The 18,398-nt window shown below is 47.4% G+C and overlaps 1 long non-coding RNA gene across 1 annotated transcript in view; it reads left to right on the forward strand.

The window, feature by feature from the left end:
- Positions 1–18,398, forward strand: part of LOC134929212 (uncharacterized) — a 125,026-nt gene that overhangs the window by 34,291 nt on the left and 72,337 nt on the right. The window contains exon 3 of the long non-coding RNA XR_010178386.1: positions 1,615–1,709. This is a non-coding gene — a long non-coding RNA (uncharacterized LOC134929212). The remainder of the gene's footprint in view (positions 1–1,614; positions 1,710–18,398) is intronic.

Here is an 18,398-nt window from a genome sequence, read left to right on the forward strand (position 1 = left end):
TCTCCTTAAACCCCTTCTGTAAAAAAAATCAGTGTATGCCGTTAGGACACTTTCCTAATTATTTAACCATTGTGGACAAACTAACCTTACCTGCCCAAGAAATGTAAACCTCTTCCCATATGTGACCTCTGTCTCTGAACTTCAACTTCTTTACAACCAAAACCCATACACACACAAATACTGTATATACTTAATCCCGAAGAAATCAATGTATTTCTTGTGTGTCTTTTGAATATCCCACCCTTGCTTATGCCTCATCTACCCCGTTTTTAAAAATGTATCCACACGTCCCCTGCCAATTTACATTTAGGCACATTGTAGAATCCCCCCAATTTCTTGGCCAACACTTGATGACCCACTGCAATAACCACAGAACCCTGCTTTCTTGTGTCGCTTTGATGAATGGCCACATCCCCTGTAGTGTGTCCATAATCATCTGGATAAAAAATGATAATCCTGCAGTGATGACAAGCCAGCTGGCAACAGCTCTCACTACAGTGCAGCTGCATCATGACTAGCCTGTAGCCATGAACACAGTAGGCACTGATGAAGAAACATTGGGTGAATCACTTGACATGGAGGTTCAGCTGCAGTAACAAGAAGCTGAGGGGAAAACCAGCCTCTGAAAGAAAGACAAGACTAATTGTTGGTGGTTAAAGGTTGGGGCTCACATAACAACAAAGGGGACCCTACAGGGTGCTTGTACTGAAATGTTCCATTGAAAATTTTAGAGGGGAGGAAACAATAATAAGTGTGGAGCGGAAATAAAGGGGTAGAACTCTAAAGCACCAATGAAAAGGTCTGAGTGGCATCCAGTGACGGCTTTACCTAGGGGCTGCAGGGCTGCAGCGACCAGTTAAATCTGCCACTCACAGTGAAGTTAACTGGTGTGACTGTACACTGGGTGTATTCCCTGGCAGTGGCAATGGCTTCCCATTGGAAGGGTTTTCTCCCCCTGGTACTGCCAGTTCGTACCATGATTAGAAGACACAGCACTTCCAATAGGATGCCACTGCCTGCCTTTCCTTCGGCTCTACCTGACTTCTTGGGGTTGCAGCCAATAGAATCCCTAGAAGCTGCTGCTTATGCGCAATCATCAGTTGCATCATGGGCAATGCACCTGGCAGACGCTGAATGTGCAGCAGTCCGATCCTAGCTCCCCTCACAGAATAAGGTAGAAGCTGCCACTGGTGGCATCACATGCACGCACCTGAGTGTAGAGTATATATTCAAGTCACTAGGCATTCCTAATAAGTATCAATCATAAAGTCAGCCCCTATTAGGGCTATCCTCAAGACAAGATACATGTGAGAGGTAAAGTGAACAGAAACAGATAGCTTGAGATAACACATGAAAAAATATAGATAAGCTAGATGAAACACAGGCTACTGTAAAGATTTGTCACAAAAATATATAAAATAACACACAAGAATGAAACATAAATAAATAATCCAAGAAGAAACAATGGTATTGGTGGTATGGATTGTGCCACAAACAAGTGGATTAGGCAGTCAGTAAAAAGTGTTTTCTGTAACTCAATATTGAGGTTATAAGGCCTATTTATTCAGCTGATGTAATTTAAGTATCATACCTATTTCCCAATGTCTTACACAGGTGATAAGAGACATATCCTGCATTAGAGAAGCTAATGCTGCAAACATGCGATGGCATATAAGGAGCAATCAGTAAAGTCTGATGGCATAAAAGAGGTATGTGGAAGTGTCTAGTGGCATATAGGTAGAATGTAATGGACATGTAGAGGGGTGTTATGGTCAGTGGAGTGGCGTAAGTTCATCCCAGTTGCCCAGAGGCAAGATAAATGTTGTGCCCCCGCTTATATAAAATTATTCGTATTTTAACTGACTCCTTTTATACCCTACACTAAATCAGTGACCCCTCTGTACCCGCCACTATATCACTGACCCTTCCATACCCTGCCCTACATCGCTAACTTCTCTGTACCCTACATTACATGACTAACCCCTCTATAACCTATACTACATCACTGACCCCTCTATAGCCTACACTACATCACTGACACCTCTATACCCGCCACTACATCACTGACCTCTTTATACCTGCCACTACATCACTGACCCCTCTATACCCTACACTAAATCACTGACCTTCTATTCCCGCCACTACATCACTGATCCCTCTATACCCGCCACTACATAACTGACCCCTCTATACCCTACACTACATCACTGACTCCTCTATACCTGTCACTAAATCACTGACCCCTCTATACCCTACACTACATCCCTGAGTCCTCTATACCCATCACTACATCACTGACCCCTCTATACCTGTCACTACATCACTGACCCCTCTGTATCCTGCACTACATCACTGACCCCTCTATACCCTACACCAGTGGTTTCCAAACTTTTATGAATCACGGCGACCTAGAATATCAGAATTTTTTTCATGGCACCCTTAGGCCAAAAATTTCTTGTTGAGAAATTTACAAAAATATTACATTAAGTAGATTGCGTTTATATGTCATTCTTAGGGTCAGTTGTGTGGTGAGGGACAATATTTGCTTCTGTTTGGCCACATGTTTTATGACTGGCAGCCACCAGCACTGGTTTTGCCTATTATAAAGACCATGAATAATTTGAATTGGTCCTGGACCACCAACCCAGGGCACCCCTGCAAGTGTCCCGAGGCACCCCAGGGAGCCACAGCACACAGTTTGGGAACCTCTACCCTACACTAAATCACTGACCCCTCTATACCCTACATCACTGACCCCTCCATACCCACCACTACATCACTGACCCCTCTATACCCGCCACTACATCACTGACCCCTCTATACCCTATACTACATCACTGACCCCTCTATACCCTACACTATATCACTGACCCCTCTATACCCTACACTACATTACTGACCCCTCCATACCCTACACTACATCACTGACCCCTCTATAACCTACACAAAACTATTGACCCATTTATATCCTACACTAAATTACTGACCCCTCTGTACCCTAAACTACATTACTGACTCCATTGTACTCTGCACTACATTACAGACCCCTCTATACCCTACACAATATTACTGTCCCCACTGTAGGTAAAAACACACATCCGAACGCCGGGATCCCGAACGAGGAAGTGCCAGCCGCTGGAGAGGTAAACTGAGGTGCGGGGGTGTTTAGGATTAAACCGCAGGGGGAGAGTTAGGGTTAGTCTACAGGGATTGGAGGGTTAGACTGCGGGGAGGGAGGGTTAGGTTTAGGCTATGGGAACAGGGACTTAGTGTTAGGCACCACCGGTGAGGGTTAGGCTGCGGGTGGGGGGGAGGGTTAGGTTTAGGCTGTGGGGAGGGAGGTTTAGGGTTAGGAGGGTTAGGGGGTTTAGGGATTAGGGACCTTTGCACAAACCTGTCAGGATTCCCAGCATTGGGATGCAGCAGTCGGTATTTTGACTGTTGGCATCCTAACAGCTGGGATATCATAACTGAAACAGGCAAGCATGTGCCATAGGGTTAGGCACTTGGGGGACGATTAGAGTTTTAGGCTACGTGAGGGGACAGTTAGGGTTTGGCACCAGGGGGATGGTTAGTGTTAGGCTACGAGTGGGGAAGATTAGGGTTTTTCACCGGGGGGAGGTTACTGTTATTCTACAAGAAGGGAGGTTAGGTTTAGGCACTAGGGGATTAGGCTACAAGAGGGGACGATTGGAGTTAGAGACCGGGCGAAGGTTACGGTTAGGCTATGGAAGGGAATGGTTAGGGTTAGGAACTGGGAGGGTTAGGGTGAGATTTGGACTAAAAAAGCAAACAAACGTGTAATTCATGACATGTGGGGACAGAATGACCAGGTACATTAGCATATATGGATATAGCTGAACTATATACAATAAACAACAATAGTCCAGTGTTCCTTCAGCAAATGCAGCAGCCACCAGAATTATGTACATTCAAAATAAAGGAAAGAAACAGTAATGCATCAGATGCAATATGTATACAGGATAAGTGAAAAAATAAATATATATATATATATATATATACACATGATTAAAATGCACCTACAGTACCCTATATGAAAATAAATAGTGAAATATACAATGCCTGACACAAGTGTGCTGACACGTACAGACCAGCCAAATAACTATCAGCCACCACACTTATAGAGAACAAGTGTAGGAGCCTATTACAGAGTGTGTGCCAAGATCTGAACTTGCACTAGCCCTACTGAGCTGGGATAATGTCCAGGACTTCCACAAATACTTGCTGTGGTGTCCCAGTATGTAGTCCCAGAGTGCAGACTCCGGACTGGCAGAGCAATGCACAGCACAGCACAGCACAGCGCTATGTGCAGATATGCAGCATCGCTCTCCCCACTCTCTCAAACTTCCGGCTGGTGGCAGTGGCTTTATTGACAGCGTCACAGCACCTTTGAAGACTGCTCAGTGCGTTCACATGACCAGCTACCGCAGTGGAGGCTCCAGATTCCCCTGGCCATTAACACTTGCACCACTGGTGGCTCTGTACTGGGATTGTAGTCAGATGCCCCCTTCAGGGTTGGAGTCCGGCGGCAACCGACCCCAATGCCTCCGGGAGTTCCGCCTCTGGGTCAGTGGTGCCGAGAGGGGGGGGGGGGGAGGGGGGTGCAAATCCCCTGGGCCCAGGTCTTATAGAGGGGGCCCTTATCTGGCAGCAGCAGCTGCAGATCTTTTTCTCAGCCCAGCAGCTGCTGCTGTGTGCTGGGCTGCAGTGTGGCCATGTAGGTGCTTAAAATACAATTTTATTCAGTATTTTTTTCTAAGGGCGCATGACCACGCCTCCTGTGATTAGGCCACACCCCTTGAAAATAGAGATGTGCACTGGACATTTTTCGGATTTTGTGTATTGGTTTTTGATTTGGTTCCGCGACCGTGTTTTGGATTCGGACGCGTTTTGGCAAAACCTCCCTGAAATTTTTTTGTCGGATTCGGGTCTTTTTTTCAAAAAACCCTAAAAAACAGCTTAAATCATAGAACTTGGGGGTATATTTGATCCTATAGTATTATTAACCTCAATAACCACAATTTCCACTCATTTCCAGTCTATTCTGAACACCTCACACCTCACAATACTATTTTTAGTCCTAAAATTTGCACCGAGGTCGCTGGATGACTAAGCAAAGCGACCCAAGAGGGCAGCACAAACACCTGGCCCATCTAGGAGTGGCACTGCAGTGTCAGACAGGATGGCACTTAAAAAAATTGGCCCCAAACAGCAAATGATGCAAAGAAAAGAGAAAAAAGAGGTGCACTGTGGTCACTGGACGGCTAAGCTAAGCGACACAAACACCTCAATATCACAGGAATTATTAGTTCTAATCAATGGAATTATTGGTCCAAATCACTGGAAGAAAATGACAAAATCACTGGAATTATTTGTTCTAATCAATGGTATTATTGGTCCAAATCACTGGAAGAAAATGTCAAAATCCCTGGAATTATTCGTTCTAATCAATGGTATTATTGGTCCAAATCACTGGAAGAAAATGACAAAATCACTGGAATTATTTGTTCTAATCAATGGTATTATTGGTCCAAATCACTGGAAGAAAATGACAAAATCACTGGAATTATTCGTTCTAATCAATGGTATTATTGGTCCAAATCACTGGAAGAAAATGACAAAATCACTGGAATTATTTGTTCTAATCAATGGTATTTTTGGTCCAAATCACTGGAAGAAAATGACAAAATCACTGGAATTATTTGTTCTAATCAATGGTATTATTGGTCCAAATCACTGGAAGAAAATGACAAAATCCCTGGAATTATTCGTTCTAATCAATGGTATTATTGGTCCAAATCACTGGAAGAAAATGACAAAATCCCTGGAATTATTCGTTCTAATCAATGGTATTATTGGTCCGAATCACTGGAAGAAAATGGAATGGATGGATACTTGCAGTGACACAGAGCTGCAAGATACAGCAATGGCCTACTGTAAAACTATATACTGTTAGTTAGCAAAATGCTGCACTGTAATACTAGAAGCTATAGAAAAGTATATATATTATTGTATATATCAGTACAGACAGAGTGGTGTAACTGTGACCCATGTGTCCTGACAAGCAGTATAGAAGCTATAGAAAAGTATATATAATATTACTGTATAACAGTTCAGAGCAGTGTAACTGTGACCCATGTGTCCTGACAAGCAATATAGAAGCTATAGAAAAGTATATATATTACTGTATATCAGTAGTAGTACAGAGCAGTGTAACTGTGACACATGTGTGTCCTGACAAGCAGTATAGAAGCTATAGAAAATGATTTAAAATTATTGTATATATATTATGCACACCAGTGCCTGCAGGAAAGTACTAGTGTCAGAACTGTTATGCACTCCAGTGTCTGCAGGAATGTACTGGTGTTTGAACTGTTATGCAAAACAAATGGACTCACAGACAAACTGGGGAATATGACATAACGTACACAGAAGGTGATAGGGTAACAAAATACACACACAGTGAACAGAGAAGCCCAGAGGCTAAGGAACTGGGTATCTCCCTTGTATTAGAACTGCTCAGATGTAAAAAGCAAGATGTTGTGTTTTAATACGTAGAGAACCCGAAATGCTGTTGCTAAGGGCAACAGCAAAACCCTAAAGGGTTACCAACGGGTGTGGCAGTAAACTCCTTGGTCAGAGATGGAATGATAGACACAAGGAGAGCCTCCACAATCCTGATTCTCACTTGCAGTGCACAGGTTTAAGCTTACTGCCACTAAACTGACCCCTGACACCTAGCACAGTGAGACAGGATTAGACAGGCAAGTGTTAGAATACAGCCGCAAACTTGCTAAGTTCACAGAGTAATAACAGAACCCCAGCAAGCTAAACGACTGACTCCAGTCTTACTGCTAGGTCTGGATTGGCAGAGTGTAATACCAAATCCCCAGGCCTATTTGCAGTAAGCAACAAACAAATACAAAGCTACACAGTACTGGCTAACTTTCATGAACTGACTAACCAACAGAGATTCAGCAGCATCTGCTTACCCTGAAAAGAGGCCTTATAAAGCAGGTGCTGTCCACGCCCCACTCAGACCTCACAGACTGTGAGCACAAAAACCAGCACCGGATCCCCTGCCGTGCACAGAGCCTATAACCACTGCACAGCAAAAGACCCGAACCGGAGTATCAGCTGCGCTCAGGTTACTCCACTAGCACTTGTCTCCCGGTTGCCATGACGACGTGGCAGCACAGGGCAGGAGACCCTAACAATATATCAGTACAGAGCGGTGTAACTGTGACACATGTGTGTCCTGACAAGCAGTATAGAAGCTATAGAAAATGATTTAAAATTATTGTATATATATCAGTACAGAGCGGTGTAACTGTGACACATGTGTGTCCTGACAAGCAGTATAGAAGCTATAGAAAAGTATATATATTACTGTATATCAATAGTAGTACAGAGTGGTGTAACTGTGACACATGTGTGTCCTGACAAGCAGTATAGAAGCTATAGAAAATCATTTAAAATTATTGTATATATCAGTACAGAGCGGTGTAACTGTGACACATGTGTGTCCTGACAAGCAGTATAGAAGCTATAGAAAAGTATATATATTACTGTATATCAGTAGTAGTACAGAGTGGTATAACTGTGACACATGTGTGTCCTGACAAGCAGTATAGAAGCTATAGAAAAGTATATATATTACTGTATATATCAGTACAGAGCAGTGTAACTGTGACACATGTGTCCTGAAAAGCAGTATAGAGGCTATAGAAAAGTATATATATTATTGTATATATCAGTACAGAGCGGTGTAACTGTGACCATGTGTCCTGACAAGCAGTATAGAAGCTATAGAAAAGTATATATATTATATACTGGTGGTCTCCAGTCCCCACAATACAGCACACTGATCAGATATTTGCAGCACACTGAGCACAGATATGGAGCGTTTTCAGGCAGAGAACGTAGATATTTTCAGCACACTGAGCACAGATTATTTGCAGCACACTGAGCACAGATATTTTCAGCACACTGAGCACAGATTACGGAGTTTTTCAGGGAGAGAACGCTGCCACGTCCTCTCCGTTCAATCTCCAAAGCACGAGTGAAAATGGCGGCGACACGCAGCTCCTTATATAGAATACGAATCTCGCGAGAATCCGACAGCGGGATGATGACGTTCGGGCATGTTCTGGTTAACCGAGCAAGGCGGGAAGAACCGAGGCTGCCTCGGAACCGTGTAAAATGGGTGAAGTTCGGGGGGGTTCGGGTCCCGACTCAGGAACCGAATCCGCTCATCTCTACTTGAAAAGTACCTGGGCCCAGCCAGGCTCGCTACTGCCCTGGTTATGGTAAATAATGATGGATCTGATACCATATAAGGGGCATGTTGCATATTCTGATGGAATATAAGGGATATCTGATTATTTTGTTTTTTTTCCGTTAAGGTATTATTATTATTGAACCATTCTAAATCTTATCCAGTAGCGTATCTTGCCACGGGCAAGCAGGACTTTTGCCCGGGGCGCCGCCTTCCGGAGGGCACAGGGCGCCATCCGGAGGGCGCCGCACCAGGGCAAGATCTGCTGCTGCTGTGTGCCCCCCGCTGCCCGCCTGCTACCGCTGCTGTGTGCCCCCGCTGGCCGCTGCCGCGTCTAGTTTCCCTTCATGGAGAGGACCTTTGCTGTGCGGTGCGCGATGATGTCATCGCGTACCGCACATCATTTCAGTCTGTACAGGGGGCGTAAATGACCACGCCCCCTGTACAAAGCCACTCCCCCTATTGCCGCCCGGGGCGCTCAGAGCGCCAGAACCGGCCCTGATCTTATCATCAATATCGTTTTTATTCTACATATTCTAATGTGATTATTTTTCTTCACAATTATATGTTGAAATATTATATTTCCTACTGATTCACCTAACCTGACCACCCTCATTATATTATCCATTCATAGTGTGTGTGTGTGTGTGTGTGTGTGTGTGCGCGTGTGCGTGTAAATTAATCTTAGTCTTTGCCCCAGATGACAGACAGCCTAACCTCCCCCTTGTGGGTGACTGTGCCACTGGAAAACATTTTTTGCCAATATTGTTACTTGGAATCCAATCTAAAACTCTGTACTAATTGAATTCTTTTATCATACTTGTCGACTTTCTGCCTGCCCCCTCTGGAAGTTGTTCTATGCATTGCAGTCCATCCTAAGACTCTAATGGGCCCTACACACTGGCCAACATCACTGCACGATATGAACGATCTCGTTCATTAATGAACGAGATAACGTTCATATCGTGCAGTGTGGAGTCACCAGCGATGAACGATGCGCTGCCCCGCGCTCGTTCATCGCAGGTGCTCCGTCGGCTGTGCATGCAGGCCAATATGGACGAGATCGTCCATATTTGCCTGCACGTCTACGGAGCCGGGTGACGGGGGGAGTGAAGAAACTTCACTCCCCCCATCACTGCCTCCCCCGCCGCCGGGTCGCCCGTCGGCCGCATCGGCCGTCGGGCACCTCGGTGGCCAATCGCGTAATGTGTAGGGCCTATAAGACAAACGGGTAGATTTCTTAAATAATCTAATAATGAAAATTAGTGTTGCTCAGAGCAACCAATCAGAATCTAAGAAATGATAGCTAGAATCTGTTTGCTATGTGCAACACTGTCCACAACATAATATTTTTAGAAGCTTTAGTAATCTACCCCCTATTCCAGAATCATAATCTCCTATATAATAGCCCAGATCTGTGACTTTGTGCTTCATTTGCTAACGCTGGGCGGAGTCAAAACACTGGGCGGAGTTAGTCAAATGAGTCACAGATCTGGGCAAATCTATAGGAGACTTGGAGCAGGAGCAGATGGTATGGGCATGGCACAGGCAGGGGTGTATACCTCCCAACTTTCTTCAGGCAGGAGGGACACACGCACAGCAAAAAGGGGGCACGGCCAAAGGAAAAGGGGCGTGGCTTTGCGGGTGGACCCGCGATCGCGAGCCACGCCCCTGTTTTCGTCAGTGAGGGGGCATGCCCAGCGCTCTGTGAGCTGCTGGCATGCCCCCAGCGGCGGATTATGAGTCCGGGGGGCCCAGAGCACTTGAGACACAAACCCTATATCATTGCTGTGCCTGCTGTGGGTTTGGGGGCGTGGCCTAATTGCGCCCTCGTGGCCATGCCCCCTTATGCAAATACCATGATTTTTTTTTTAATGGAATTTTGGCCCCTCAGCTAGGGGTAAATCCAGAGGGGGTGGTTGCTCCCCCCTACACACCCGCACAGGCAGAAGACAGCAGGGAGGCTGCTGCCTCCCTGCAACACCACAGACCTGCCAACACGCAGCAGCATGTGCTGACTGTAGCACAATGCTGCTGCTGTTGCTGGCAGGACGGGGGAGCTTCAGAGCTGGGACAGAGCTACTCCAGCCGGGGGGGACCCTAAAACTGTGAGGCCCGCGGTACATACCCACTGGGCCCACCCTTAATCCATACCCCCTGATGCCCCCTCTCCCTCTGTCTCCACTAAACAGACGCTGTGTGCATGCTAAGCAGAACAGCGAGTACAGGAGCTTCCCAACTGCCCCCCCCCCCCACCGCGGGACACTGCGGCCTGCGGGTGGGACAGACCCAAAAAATTGGGACTGTCCCGCGAAAATCGGGACAGTTGGGAGGTATGGGGGTGTGTGAGAGGGTATGCCATACAGACAGATGGGCACCGGCTCACTGTGTACTTGACCCCCCCACATCAGCATACTCAGCAGGGTCTCTCTGACGCGGAGGAGCGTCACTTTCTGGCACACTCCACGCTTCTTAGCTGCAGTTTTGTGGGTCACCTGCCGCTGTGCAGGTTCCGTACTGCCTCTGTTATCTCCAGCCCCGGCAACCCTTCCGCTAACTGCAGCGCTGCTGCCCGCAGTGAGGTGCGCCCAGCTCCTTCACACACTTTAGCCGGTGGGCAGCGCTGCAGAAGTCCGCGCTGCTTGCAGGCTCCGACCCCCTCCTCCCTCCAGCAGCAGCGTCTCCTGGGGGCTAACCAGTCACTCCCAGTCTCCCCTTACCACAGTGCCCGGCAGCCGCGCGAGGTCCGCGGTGTGTGACTGAGGAGTGGGGGGGAGGGATGCGGACGGGCAGAGGAAGCAGGACTCCAGCCTGAGAGAGTCAACCATGCCAAGTCTCCACCAGCAGCAGATCCAAACAGGTTGGAGTGGAACAGCAGCAGCCAGCAGCAGTGACTCCGGAAAGACACATCTGTCTGTCACCACTGTTTTGTCCCTAATACCAATCTCTCCCGTGCCCTGTGTTCTGTCATGTCCCTGTCACCCCTGGCCTTGCCCTGTCACCCCTGGCCTTGCCCTGTCACCCTTATCCTGGCCCTTTCACCCCTATCCTGGCCCTGTCACCCTTATCCTGGCCCTGTCACCCCTATCCTGGCCCTGTCAACCAAATCCTGGTCCTGCCGCCCCTACCCTGGCCCTGTCACCCCTATCCTGTCCCTGTCATTTCTTTCCTTGCCCTGTCACCCCTGTCCTGGCCCCGTCACCCCTGTCCTGGCCCCGTCACCCCTGTTCTGACCCTGTCACCCCTGTCCTGCCCTGTTACTGCATACCCTCCAACTACCTTTTTGGCAGGTACAGTACCCGCAGCGCCTCCAGACCCCTCCCCAATGCACCACACCTCCGCACCTTCCCCTCCACCATATGCAACACTCCACCCCTCCCCCACACGCTGTGCCTCCAGACCCCCTACACCACCAGCGGCTCCCACTCCCCCACCACCCACAGCACCTCCAGACCCCCTCCACTATCCACCCCCCATATATGTCTCCCCCCACACCTGCCCCCCTCCACCCACAGCATCTGCAGACACCCTCCTCCATTTGCGGTCCCCCCCTCACCCACCCACGGCACCTCCGCACCTGCCCCTCCACCACCTGCAGCACCTCCGGACCCCATTCCCTGTCCGCCGCACCACCCGCACCTGCCTCTCCCCCACCGTAGTACCTCCGGACCCCCTACCCCACCCCCGGCACCCCCGCCCCTTCCCATCCCACAGCACCTCCGGAACCCTTCACCCATCCGCAACATCCCTGCACCTGCCCCTCCCCCGTGGCACCCCTGCCCCTCCCCCACCTGCAGTGCCTCCGGACCCCTCCCCCAGCTACAGCCCCCACTCTTCTGTCTCTCCCCCACCCGCAGCACATCCCAACCCTTCCCCATCCGGGCCCCCCCGCATCTGCCCCCCCTCCACCTGCAGCTTCTACAGACACCCTCCCCCATCCGCAATCCCCCCCACACCCGCTCATTCTTACATCGTGCCCTGCAGGTGCTGTTCACGCCGGCGCAAGGGGCTGCGCCTCCTTCACCATCGCACGCCCTTTCATTGTGCAATATTTAACCACTAACAAAGGAAATGCAGGTAATACTCCATATAATACAAATATTGAACCCCATATAGGCATGCAAGGGTATAAGGGGCGTAGCCCCTTGCGACGGTGTGAAGAGCGCCCGTAGGGCGCGATGAAGCACCTAGTAATAACATATATACCAATGACATCCAATTTCTTTTCTATTATCCAATCCAAAAACAGCTTTGAGCCTCAGTCTGTAAGTACTAGATCCATTATGTCAAATTTGTTTTAAAAACTCAGATGCTGGTACTTGACGTGTTAATTAAAATAACATGTTAGAACATACCTGCCTTTTCTCAAAACTGCCACTGATTTATTTGAATAGACTGACATGAAGTATGTACTGCAGATGTATCTTTAGAATGTGTTTGCTCTGATAGACATTCTTATAATGACTCTCATAAGTGAAAAGAAGCCATTATTTAGCCAGCTGCAAACTTCTAGCACGCACTGCACTCTTCTAAGGCCTCAAATTTATTTGCAGAGTGGCAAGTGGAAAACCCATTCGTTCTGGCATAATTGTTATGGTAGTAGGAACATTACAGTATGTGTGATGTAATAAACCTATCAGTAAGATTGTTTAAAAAAGATAATTACACAATTGAACATATACTAAGGATTTTATTTCTGTAAAAAATAAAACACTGGGAAGACATATCTTGGTTCTAGCATATAGACATACTGGGCCAAATGTAATTGAGTGAGAGTTTCAGAAAGTGAGAGATTTGGTAAGGTTTTTCAGTTTTTTTTTAAAAAGTGGCAATCATTTACACTGCAAAACCAGGTTGATCTTGCTGTGTAAATGATTGTCACTTTAAAAAAACTGCAAAACCTTACCAAATCCAGTGGTGCAAGTAGAAAAAATGTCTTATAGGTACCATGTGCGCGTGTGCCAAAAAAATGGGTGCAGCCAAATGCCACGTGGGTCGTGGTTAATGAAAATGGGGGCATGATACACATATGGGGGGAGGGGCAGATACACATATGACCCCAATAGTGCCAGATACACGTTGCCCCACAGTGCCAGATATACATTGCCCCACAGTACCAGATATACATTGCCCCACAGTGCCAGATACACGTTGCCTCACTGTGCCAGATACACAAATGCCCCCAGAGTGCCAGATATACATTGCCTCACAGTGCCAGATACACATTGCCCCACAGTGCCAGATACACAAATGCCCTCAGAGTGCAAGATATACATTGCCTCACAGTGCCAAATACACAAATGCCCCCACTGTGTCAGATATACATTGCCCCCTAGTGCCAGATACAGAAATGCCCCCGCAGTGTCAGATATGCCCTCAGTGTCAGATATGCCCCCAGTGCCAGATACACATGTCCCCCACAGTGCCAGATATGCCCACAGTGCCAGATATACATGTCCCCCCAGTGCAGATATGCCCCCAGTGCTAGGTATACATGCCCCCCCCTTCCCCTGCTGCTAACCTCTGCTGCTGCTGTCCTGTGTGTGTGTGAAGGGAGGAGAGCACAGCGTGCACCTCTCCTGACCCTCAGTGTCTTCCTTCAATTCAGCGCAGATCCGTGAGCCAATCAAAGCCAAGGCTGCTGGGCCGCGAGCTCTGATTGGCTCACGGGCCTGTGCTGAATTGAAGGAAGACACTGTGGGGCAGGAGAGGCGAATGCTGTGCTCTCCTTCCCTCGCAGCAGCGCCGGTGAGCAGCGGAGGGAGTGCCAGCCCGTCGGCGGCGGGTACGGCGTACCCACGGCTAAATTCTTAAGGGTACACTGTAGCCACCCGTACCCGCCCACTTGCACCGTTGACCAAATCTCTCACTCTATTACATTTGGCCCTCTTTCACGGGGGGTAATTCAAAGTTGATCGCAACAGCAAATTTATTAGCAGTTGGGAAAAACCATGTGCACTGCAGGTGTGGCAGATATAACATTTGCCGAGAGAGTTAGATTTGGGTGGGTTATTTTGTTTCTGTGCAGGGTAAATACCGGCTGCTTTATTTTTACACTGCAATTTAGATTTCAGTTTGAACACACCCCACCCAAATCTTACTCTCTCTGCACATGTTATATCTGCCCACCCCCCCCCCCTGCAGTGCACATTGGGGGTCATTCCGAGTTGTTCGCTCGGTAAAAATCTTCGCATCGCAGCGATTTTCCGCTTAATGCGCATGCGCAATGTCCGCACTGCGACTGCGCCAAGTAAATTTGCTATGCAGTTAGGAATTTTACTCACGGCTTTTTCATCGTTCTGGCGATCGTAATGTGATTGACAGGAAATGGGTGTTACTGGGCGGAAACAGGCCGTTTTATGGGCGTGTGGGAAAAAACGCTACCGTTTCCGGAAAAAACGCAGGAGTGGCCAGAGAAACGGGGGAGTGTCTGGGCGAACGCTGGGTGTGTTTGTGACGTCAAACCAGGAACGACAAGCACTGAAATGATCGCAGATGCCGAGTAAGTCTGGAGCTACTCAGAAACTGCTACGAGGTGTGTAATCGCAATATTGCGAATACATCGTTCGCAATTTTAAGATGCTAAGATTCACTCCCAGTAGGCGGCGGCTTAGCATGAGCAAATCTGCTAAAATCCGCTTGCGAGCGAACAACTCGGAATGACCCCCATTGTTTTGCCCAACTGCTAACAAATTTGCTGCTGCGATCAACTCTGAATTAGGCCCACATGTAGATAACTATGGTTAGGCTTACCATACTATTCCTTTAAACGGGGATGGACACTCATGAATTACACAGGTTCTGTGGTTATTTAAAACCAAGTGAAATGCAGGTTTGACGTTAAACAGGCACAGAACCTGTGTAACTCATAAGTGTCCTAGTTTAAAGTGATATTCTGGTAATCCTAACTATGGGTCTAATATAGACCTGATTGCTGTGCTGCAAATTTGCAGAGGGCTGCGATCTAGAGATGAGCGCCGGAAATTTTTTGGGTTTTGTGTTCTGGTTTTGGGTTCGGTTCCGCGGCCGTGTTTTGGGTTCGACCGCGTTTTGGCAAAACCTCACCGAATTTTTTTTGTCGGATTCGGGTGTGTTTTGGATTCGGGTGTTTTTTTCAAAAAACCCTAAAAAACAGCTTAAATCATAGAATTTGGGGGTCATTTTGATCCCAAAGTATTATTAACCTCAAAAACCATAATTTACACTCATTTTCAGTCTATTCTGAATACCTCACACCTCACAATATTATTTTTAGTCCTAAAATTTGCACCGAGGTCGCTGTGTGAGTAAGATAAGCGACCCTAGTGGCCGACACAAACACCGGGCCCATCTAGGAGTGGCACTGCAGTGTCACGCAGGATGTCCCTTCCAAAAAACCCTCCCCAAACAGCACATGACGCAAAGAAAAAAAGAGGCGCAATGAGGTAGCTGTGTGAGTAAGATAAGCGACCCTAGTGGCCGACACAAACACCAGGCCCATCTAGGAGTGGCACTGCAGTGTCACGCAGGATGTCCCTTCCAAAAAACCCTCCCCAAACAGCACATGACGCAAAGAAAAAAAGAGGCGCAATGAGGTAGCTGTGTGAGTAAGATAAGCGACCCTAGTGGCCGACACAAACACCGGGCCCATCTAGGAGTGGCACTGCAGTGTCACGCAGGATGTCCCTTCCAAAAAACCCTCCCCAAACAGCACATGACGCAAAGAAAAAAAGAGGCGCAATGAGGTAGCTGACTGTGTGAGTAAGATAAGCGACCCTAGTGGCCGACACAAACACCGGGCCCATCTAGGAGTGGCACTGCAGTGAGATGTAGTATGTATAAAGAAGAAAGAAAAAAAAACCACGGGTAGGTGGTATACAATTATGGACGGACTGCCGAGTGCCGACACAGAGGTAGCTACAGCCGTGGACTACCGTACTGTGTCTGCTGCTAATATAGACTGGATGATAATGAGATGTAGTATGTATAAAGAAGAAAGAAAAAAAAAACACGGGTAGGTGGTATACAATTATGGACGGACTGCCGAGTGCCGACACAGAGGTAGCTACAGCCGTGGACTACCGTACTGTACTGTGTCTGCTGCTAATATAGACTGGTTGATAAAGAGATGTAGTATGTATGTATAAAGAAGAAAGAAAAAAAAACCACGGGTAGGTGGTATACAATTATGGACGGACTGCCGAGTGCCGACACAGAGGTAGCTACAGCCGTGGACTACTGTACTGTGTCTGCTGCTAATATAGACTGGTTGATAAAGAGATGTAGTATGTATGTATGTATAAAGAAGAAAGAAAAAAAAACCACGGGTAGGTGGTATACAATTATGGACGGACTGCCGAGTGCCGACACAGAGGTAGCTACAGCCGTGGACTACCGTACTGTACTGTGTCTGCTGCTAATATAGACTGGTTGATAAAGAGATGTAGTATGTATGTATAAAGAAGAAAGAAAAAAAAACCACGGGTAGGTGGTATACAATTATGGATGGACTGCCGAGTGCCGACACAGAGGTAGCTACAGCCGTGGACTACTGTACTGTGTCTGCTGCTAATATAGACTGGTTGATAAAGAGATGTAGTATGTATGTATAAAGAAGAAAGAAAAAAAAACCACGGGTAGGTGGTATACAATTATGGATGGACTGCCGAGTGCCGACACAGAGGTAGCTACAGCCGTGGACTACTGTACTGTGTCTGCTGCTAATATAGACTGGTTGATAAAGAGATGTAGTATGTATGTATAAAGAAGAAAGAAAAAAAAAACACGGGTAGGTGGTATACAATTATGGATGGACTGCCGAGTGCCGACACAGAGGTAGCTACAGCCGTGAACTACCGTACTGTGTCTGCTGCGACTGGATGATAAATAATGATATAAAAAATATATATATATCACTACTGCAGCCGGACAGGTATATATTATATAATGACGGACCTGCTGGACACTGTCTGTCAGCAGAATGAGTTTTTTATAGAATAAAAAAAAAACACCACACAAGTCACACGACGAGTGTTTAACTTTTTCAGGCAATCACAATATAGTATACTACTAACTATACTGGTGGTCAGTGTGGTCAGGTCACTGGTCAGTCACACTGGCAGTGGCACTCCTGCAGCAAAAGTGTGCACTGTTTAATTTTAATAATATGTACTCCTGGCTCCTGCTATAACCTATAACTGGCACTGCTCCCCAGTCTCCCCCACAATTATAAGCTGTGTGAGCACAGTCAGATATATACATAGATGATGCAGCACACTGGGCTGAGCAGTGCACACAGATATGGTATGTGACTGAGTCACTGTGTATCGTTTTTTTCAGGCAGAGAACGGATTGTATTAAATAAAACTGCACTGTCTGGTGGTCACTGTGGTCAGTCACTACTAAACTCTGCACTCTCTACAGTACTCCTAAGCTCCAGTAAATCAAGTGTCTCTGTCTCAAATCAATCTCACTCTCTCTCTTCTAATCTAAATGGAGAGGACGCCAGCCACGTCCTCTCCCTATCAATCTCAATGCACGTGTGAAAATGGCGGCGACGCGCGGCTCCTTATATAGAATCCGAGTCTCGCGAGAATCCGACAGCGTCATGATGACGTTCGGGCGCGCTCGGGTTAACCGAGCAAGGCGGGAAGATCCGAGTCGCTCGGACCCGTGAAAAAAAACATGAAGTTCGGGCGGGTTCGGATTCCGAGGAACCGAACCCGCTCATCTCTACTGCGATCAGATAGTCACCGCCCAGGGAGAGTGAAAATCCACTACGTGCAAGTGTGCAAATGCATATCTCCCAACATGACCCTCTCCAGGAGGAACAGAATGCTCTGCTCCTGGACTTTTCCTTTCTTATTCATGAACTAGTTCAACACAGGTGCCGGCATTCATAAATTAAGAAAAAAGTCCAGGAGCAGAGCATTGTGTCCCTCCTGGAGAGGGTCATGTTGGGAGGTATGCAAATGCATGTGTACTCTGTGCGAAAACTTCCCCAGGCAGCAGACATCTGCAAATCTGTTCGCAACTCACTCACCATCTAATAATTTGTCCATACTGTGCAGTCTGTGCGTAGCCAAGGACTTACTCCTACAGTGTGATACAAACAGGCTGA

Source organism: Pseudophryne corroboree, chromosome 5 (genome assembly GCF_028390025.1).
Source record: "Pseudophryne corroboree isolate aPseCor3 chromosome 5, aPseCor3.hap2, whole genome shotgun sequence".
Lineage (NCBI taxonomy): Eukaryota > Metazoa > Chordata > Amphibia > Anura > Myobatrachidae > Pseudophryne > Pseudophryne corroboree.